Genomic DNA, 8,430 nt, shown 5'->3' with positions numbered 1-8,430 from the left:
CTTTCCTTGCTTTCCAGGTAAAGATCGGGTTCACCAACTCTCTGTGTCTGTATCAAGCAGCTAACTGACCCTGGGAAATGGACAACCAGAGGGAGCTGGATGAGAGGCAGCGACAGAAACAGGAAGAGGAGCGACAGGATAAAGTTTCATAAATGAGTTCTGCCAGTTGCATTCCGTGGTGAATGTCTGCCGTGTGTTACCTTGCAAGTTTCACAGAAGCCACAGTGATGAGTTTGGTGAGATTTGGAAATTGAAAGTGCCACATGAGCAGCTGCGGGACTATTTCACCTCACGGTCGATTTCATGTTGCAGCTAACAGGATTCGCTGTTTTAATTGGCTGAACAGTCCCTTGGGTTCGATCTAAACATGACAATTTAAAGGAGAAACTTGTTTTTGGTGAATAAAAAGTCTGAAATAAAAATAAAAGGCAGAAGGCTCATGGATAAATTAATCTTTTAAAGAGTTTGGGCCAGCTTCCCTGGTGGTCTAGTGGTTAGGATTCGGCGCTCTCACCGCCGCGGCCCGGGTTCGATTCCCGGTCAGGGAAAGTAGATTTATTGCTGCGTAAAAATCCTGCGTTACTTCCAGGTTTGTACCAGTTTTGTGGGAATCAGTATAAGGCAGATTTCCTCCTTTGTGTCTGAATTGGAAATGTCACATGTCAAGAACAAAGAAAAGAGAGAAATAGGATACAACGCGCTGACGATATAGATGGTGATGCGGGCTGAAATCTGGCTGTTGATGGAGTAAATTTTATTGTTTCCACTGACACAAATACCTCGCAGGTCTGGGTCCAAATCTCGGACTCAGTGACAAGAAGACCTTTAATTGTAACTCTCCGACCTCCAGTGAAGTGGAGGCAGTTTTCACTCAGAAAGCAGTAACTGCGAGATTAACAGCGTGGGATGGAAAAAGACTCAGTTTGCGCGGTGACGCTGCGGACACTCCGACAGTGCTGTGTATTTCTGTGCCATTGAGCCCACACTGCTGCAGAGATAGAGCGGGTCCCGGACAAAACCCCACACTGGGGTTCCAGTAAGGTACCAGCAGAGGGTGCTCTCGCACCGATAAACAGAAACAATAATTCACTCTGCACTGAGAGAATCACAGGCGCCTTCCTAAAATATCAGAGCAAAACACAACCTCAACAAGAGGGAAGGAGCTTTGAGGAATTGTATTAGTTACTTTCAACTCGCAGTTGTACTGTCGCTGATCTTCTTCAATCTATTTGATCTCTTTAGTTTAGTAATTGTCATTTGACCCAGTTTCCGTGTCTGTCTAATATTCAGCAGCTCAATCCCCATCAGGTTTTGAAGCCTTTTTCCCGCGGCCTGTTCTCTGGGTTTATTTGATCCGACGAGAGTTTTGCTGCTTCAGAGAAAGTCTATCAACAATGAAGAGATTACACAAGGAAGTGACTGTGATCTTTAAAATTAACATTGCGAATAGAATTCCCCCAGTGAACTTCAGAATGTTTCCTTAATGCTGGAATGTTTTTGTTACTTTGAGCAACCCAGAATTTGCAGCTGCTAATTAACAGGGCAGGGTTTCATTCCCGCAACCCTGTCTGGAAAAGCGCAGCCGTTCCACTATCGAGGTGCTGAAAGCAGCTCCGCTCGAGGTGTTTCCTTTGAGTATCAGCCAGCTCACCACTGAGAGATCTCACAGACTCAAAGAGGCACAACGACTGAAGTGACAGGATACTGGAAACACTTGGGCTGATCCCAGGTTAATGAGGATTCTTGCGTTGCTGACAGTCACATTGTGGCTGCATCTGCCCACGATTCTGTGCAACCCGCAGCAGACACGGTGTCAACCTATAGTTAAAGTCAGTTTCTGTACAGCAGTTAGACTGCTTTCCATTACTGTGAGGCTGAAAGCGCAGTAATACACGGCAGCGTCAGTCAGCTGCAGACCAGAGATAGTCAAACTGGTGAATTTACTCGATGTCTGAAGCTCTCCAGAGAAACGGCTTTTAGCAAAATCTGCGATATCTTCACCAAATATCGAATTTTTTCCTCAATATAAACACGGGCTGTGTGTCTGGTTGTTGCCGGTACCAATATAAACGTAATTGTTCACTGTAGTATCATAGGTACAATTTAAAGTTAACGTTTCTCCTTCCGTCTTGACATCTGAGGACAGCGACTGAGTGACAGAATCTCCATCACTCAGATCTGAAAAATATGTTCAAACGGAAACAGATCAGACCGACTGAATACTTAAAATGCAGTTTTAAACCATGTTTGCAAAATGAAAGGAAATATGAAATGTATTTGGTGCATAATTACCTGTTAGGAATATTCCCCAAACAACCCAAAGGCTGATTAGCCGCATTATCGTTGTCACTCTATAAAACGGAGTTGGATATTTGCAGACACCCGTTTGAAACCTCACCCTGTATATTTTGCTGCCGTGTCTCGGGATGCTGTCACTGCATTTCCCTGTGTCCGCGGTGGTGCTGTGGGGTTGGCAGCTGGTGAACTGGCTGCAAGTGAATGGATTCACCCCGAGCTGGGTTCACTCAGTGTTCTGATAGGGCGAATGGTTTCCTAGTTAGACACGTGGGAAGAGATTTTATAACCGGAAACATAGGTTTGTTGTTGTTTTCTTTAAATCCGGCTTCAATTTTACACTTCAGACTCACTCTGATCATAATGTTTGGCTAACGCTCTGTTATGTTGAGCGAGCCTCTGACAGTTTTTGTACAGGTTCAGCCCAGCTCTGTCTCTGTGGGACTCAGTGCGCAGTAATAAACCCCGGAGTCTGCCAGCTCTGTTTTAGACACTTTCAGCGGGACGGTGCGGGTTGTATCATTGAGCTCCGCTAAAAAAACGGTCCCCTGAGGATCTCCCTGTGTTTCCGCTGTATTTATTTGCCTGCAGCGGGAACTCCATGGATCCGCTGGGATACTGACGGTACCAGAACAAGTATAGAGTGTTCGCACTTGTAGTTGAATAATTACAGAACAACCCTACATTGACTCCTTCAGTGACGGCGACTGCAGGTGTCTGTGAAACAGAATCTCCTCGACAATGCCCTGTAAAAACACAAAGGAATATTAAGTTACACAATGCGCCTGCACTCTGTTTCCCCCAGGACTTGCTCATCAACCTGAACATAACCTCAGAGAGAAATCAGACAGCTGAACAGAAGCATATTTTTCACAGTTCAGTGGCTGGAACGGGAAGGTGCTGGCGGTGATTAAATAAAACTTCCAACATAAACATTCTATACTTTCTAACGAGATCAGTTCCTCGCCTTCATTCCCTGTGACTGGAACGGGAAATTGCTCAGTGTCTGTGTGTTTGAAAGTCTAGTGATTGTCAAATCATTTTTTGTTATCAGAGAAGTTTGAATTTCGGCCTAACTCGTCCTCTCTCATTCCCTGAGGGGAAATGTGTCGACTGCCATCAAACAGTGTTCAGTGTTGAAATCAGCGAGATCCGAATGACTATTCGAAGTTGGGGTCAATCCATTCCTCTGATCACCTCCCCTCACCCCCTTCCACTGAACGAACTGCCCGACAGAATATAGTGTGTGGTAAACATGCGAAACACAGTGTTGAGCAACTTGTGAACTTACCAGTTAAAAGAGCTGCTGCTGTGATGAATAAATATAGGGTAACAGGAAACATGTTTGCAGAGCGCTCGCAGTGGATGTGACCAGAAAGGGTTGAAAGCTGAAGTTGTTTTCGTCAAGAGTTGGGAAGAAGTTGAGTCATATCCGGGCCCCTATTGATTGGTTAATTGCTGCCAACCTCATCATATGACATGCAATTGGCTTCAAATAATAAAATTCAGTCTCACCAATTCCAATTCAGAATTCTCGGAAGAAGATATTTGGTGAGGTATGTAAATCAACAAGCCCCAAAATGTTCTCAATGACCCCATTCCAAACCTGATTGAACAGAATCTGATGTGGAGATGCCGGCGTTGGACTGGGGTGAACACAGTAAGAAGTCTCACAACACCAGGTTAAAGTTCAACAGGTTTATTTGGTAGCAAACACCATAAGCTTTCGGAGCGCTGCTCCTTCGTCGGATGGAGTGGAAATGTGCTCTCAAACAGTGCACAGAGACACAAAATCAAGTTACAGAATACTGATTAGAATGCGAATCCCTACAGCCAGCCAGGTCTTAAAGATGCAGACAATGCAGATGCAGAAATAGGCAGAGCCCCCAGGTTGGGTAATTAGCAGTAAAAAAAAATTAGCAGACAAGTCCCTCCACCCACATTGTCTCCATCTTTAAGATCTGGTTGGCTGTAGGGATTCGCATTCTAATCAGTATTCTGTAACTTGATTTTGTGTCTCTGTGCACTGTTTGAGAGCACATTTCCACTCCATCTGACGAAGGAGCAGCGCTCCGAAAGCTTATGGTGTTTGCTACCAAATAAACCCATTGGACTTTAACCTGGTGTTGTGAGATTTCTTACTGTGAACAGAATCTGCCAGCAGAGGGCACCGAATCCCTGCATGCTCATTAGAAGGTCACGTGGGTCCAACGCCGAAGCCAAAAGGGATGTGTTCCTGAGTGAGGTCACAATGGGGCTGGTCCCTGCATTGTGTCTCAATCATCCCATTCCCATTCACTGAGATACTCAGTCAGACAGACTGGCGGCGCTATGTGACAGTAAGTGAAGAATTATGTTCATTAACACAGTTTAGCAGATTGACGACAATAGATTGTAATCTGATTTAATATAGTTCACGGTATATATGTATATAATATATATATCATAGAAATCATACAGAACAGAAAGAGGCCATTCGGCCCATCGAGTCTGCACCGATCACAATCCCACCCAGGCCCTACCCCCATATCCCTACATATTTACCCGCTAATCTACACATCTCAGAACACTAAGGGGCAATTTTAGCATGGCCAATCAACCTAACCCGCACATCTTTGGACAGTGGGAGGAAACCGGAGCACCCGGAGGAAACCCACGCAGACACGAGGAGAATGTGCAAACTCCACACAGACAATGACCCGAGCCGGGAATCGAACCCAGGTCCCTGGAGCTGTGAAGCAGCAGTGCTAACCACTGTGCTACCGTGCCGCCCATGTATTTATATATGGACAGGTTGTAAAATGGAAACTTACGCACACATACAGATATATCGTTCCTCTTTAACCTTGGACTCTTATTTATCTACTTTTACAGGCGGAATATGTGCAGTAACTCAGTCTCTGGTGCCGTTAACTGTGCAAGAAGAAGGTTTAGCGCAGTTAGATTGTGAATAATCAGATCAACTATGCAATTGCATCAGCAGAAATAGGCAGAGCACCCAGGATGGGTAATTAGCACTAAAAAAAATTAGCACTGGGAAAGGGAAAATCTCAGCAACATTTGTGATGGCTGTTGACGAGTCTGGTTCCTCAGTATAGGCGGCATGAGCGCGGAGGATGGAACGGCCGATTACTATGCTGTGAGGCACAGCGTCAGGAAAAGCACATAAACCTCAGCGCATTCGGTCAAATGTTTTTGGGGCCTTTACCTGAGACATTAGTTTCTTTCTAGCTTTACAGAGTCAGGTTTTTATATCAAACGTTTGGATTGCTGTCCCTGCCCTTGTTGAAATCAATGGGGAGCCTGTCTGGGAAATCAGAATTCATAACTGTACCCCAAGTGATATCAGCTCAGTAAATAACTTGGAACATAGTGTGCCGGCCGAGGTGGAGAATACCGACAGGCGTGCAGTAATGCCGCTCATTATGGGCTGTTCATCCTGCCAGTTAACTGAAAAGGATCCCAAGGCAGTGAGTCTGTGTCACTGGGTTCTATATCAAAAACAAAATGTATAAAAGTCTGGGATTGAATTTAACCAATGAAGTGAAAAATGGTCCTTTAGAAAGCAAATCACCGAACAGCACAACCAGGACATCAGAAAGGTCCTTGGACAGCAACTGTGCCTGGTGTAGATTCGGACAGGCAATAACTCACATCTAACAGTATGTTGTTCCTTCTCGTCTGAAGTTAAATAAGGAACGCAGATCAGGAATATATTTCACTTACTGGGAGACTGGAGAAAGTTTTCCAGGGACAGCTTTATATAAATGCCCAGTTCTCTGATGAAGCACAGGCTACAAACATGCCAGGACTGTTCTTCTGCCGGTTTTTGTACGACCGATATTGATCTTCACTGCACAGAAATAGGTGGCGGTGTCTGTGATCTTGGCGTCGCTAACATTTAGAACGTTTCGAGTCCAGATGACCCTTCGTTAAATTGTTGTTGTGAGCTGCATTATTTGTGAGAATGAGAGTGACGGAGTGGGATTGATCCACAGCCAGTGTCACCAGTTTGAGGACAGGAGGGGAGAGAACCAAGAGAGAAGACTAGAAACTGAATCGAGCAATGAGCAGAGAGGGAGAAGTGTGTGTGGGGCACAGAATTGTTTGCTCTGAATTTATGTCCTGTACTTACACTGATAACTTCTGTAAACTCCTTTTGCAGGGAGTTCGAGGGAGAGAATTTCCAGATGGGAAAGTCAGAACAAACATCATATCAAAATCTGACAGTCACTTGATTCATCAGGACCTGAATATCATCAACCTCTGAATGTGGAAGGAGAAATGTTTGTCTGTTCTGTCTGTGGGGAAAGATTTTAAACATCAGTGTAACTGGAAAAGCACCGAGACACACATACACCCGAGTGAGAGTGTTCCAGTGAACTGACTGTGGAAAGAACTTTAACCATTAAACAGCCTGAAAAAACATCATACCATTCAGTGTGGAGAAATGTACAGGTGTTCTGTGTGAGGCTCCAACTGATCATCCAACCTGGAGAGACAAATGAATAATTGAATCGCGGAGAAAGCGTGGACATATGGTGACTGTGGGATGGGATTAATTTTCCCTTTTGAACTGGGACATGATCAATGCAGTCACACTGGGGAGGGACCTTTCACCTTCTCCATGTGTGGAGATGGATTTACTCAGTTATCCAGTCTGTCGACACACCAGCCAGTTCATACCCAGGAGAGGCTGTTCAGATGCTCCATGTTTGGGAAGGAATTTGCTGACTCATGTGACCTCCTGGCTCATGAGCAAGTTCACACTGAGGAGAGCGCATTCACCAGGCCTGTGTGTGGCAACAAATTCACTCAGTCATCCCAGGTCACTGAACATCAACATGTACACAGTGATCAGAGACTTTTTAAATGTTCTGACTGTGAGAAGAGCTTTAAAAGCAAGAAGTATCTGCAAATACACCAGCGACTTCACACTGGGGAGAAACTGTTCATCTTGTGTGTGAGTGGGAAGAGATTTGTTCAGTCATTTGACTTGCTAATTCACCAGCGACATCACATTGGGGTGAGGCCATTCACTTGCTGTGTGTGTGAAAAGGGATTCACTCAACCACACCAGCGAGTTCACACTGAGGAGAGGCCATTTATTTGCTGTGTGTGTGGGAAGGGATTCACTCAGACATCCCACCTTGTGACACACCAGCAGGTTCACACTGGGAACAGACCATTCATCTGCTCTGAGAGTGTGAAGGGATTCACTCAGTCATACCAGCTTCTGTTGCACCAGCGAGTTCACATTGGAGAGAGGCCATTCACCTGCTCCATGTGTGCTAAGGGATTCATTCAGTCATCAGACAGTCTGGTGCACCAACAAGTTCATACTAAGGAGAGGCTATTCACCTGCTCTGTTTGTGGGAAAAGATTCTCTCAGTCTTCCCAACTCCTGAAACACCAGCGAGTTCACACTGGGGAGAGGCCATTCACCTGCTCTGAGTGTGGGAAGGGATTCACTCAGTCATCACAGCTTGTGACACACCAGCGAGTTCACAAATGACTGCAAGAATTAGATTCTGCTTTTAATCATATTGAAGACTGAATGTGTGGGTTAATCCTGATGTGTGTGAGGAAGCCACTCTCTTCCATGGTTTAGAGCTCCTAGATATGGAACAGAAGCTCCTTTACAACTATGTTTAGAGTCAGGAAGAATGCTGGAAACATGCTGTCAAATCAGAGATTGGTGTAAAACTGGGATCTGTTCCTGACTGAAAGTAAAACGGCAGGTTTAACTTTACAGTCTGAAAATAGTACGAAGATTGAAAATGTTTGTGTGACATTCCTGGATCTACAATGTAAGGTAATGATAACATCAAGTTACATTTCTATCTGGAACCTTCAACCATCTCTCACCTTCCATTGACTTCACTGTGATAGAAACTGACTGTTGAAATCTGTCAACATTAGAAACCTATTTCTAAATAATTTGCAGGTTCTTTACCGTTGGGATCTTTCTCTGTTCGCTCCACTCAAGGTATTAGATACCAGACTTTCTCCTGTGAATATCCAGCTGGAGTATTGGGCTCTGATGTGTTTCTTTGTTCATCTTATTGACTCTAAATATTGAACCTTGTAGTTTCAGACACCAGATAATCAAATCCCCAACAACAGATTGTCTTT

At 44.7% G+C, this 8,430-nt stretch overlaps 1 non-coding gene across 1 annotated transcript; it reads left to right on the top strand.

Annotated features, from left to right (window-relative positions):
* The first annotated feature begins 476 nt into the window (after window positions 1-476).
* trnae-cuc (transfer RNA glutamic acid (anticodon CUC)) lies at window positions 477-548 on the top strand. Its single transcript has one exon. It is a non-coding gene; the product is annotated as a tRNA-Glu (tRNA).
* The last annotated feature ends 7,882 nt before the right edge of the window (window positions 549-8,430 follow it).

This window comes from Mustelus asterias, chromosome 30, assembly GCF_964213995.1.
Source record: "Mustelus asterias chromosome 30, sMusAst1.hap1.1, whole genome shotgun sequence".
In the NCBI taxonomy this organism is placed as follows: Eukaryota; Metazoa; Chordata; class Chondrichthyes; order Carcharhiniformes; family Triakidae; genus Mustelus; species Mustelus asterias.
This window is presented reverse-complemented; position numbering and strand designations above follow the sequence as displayed.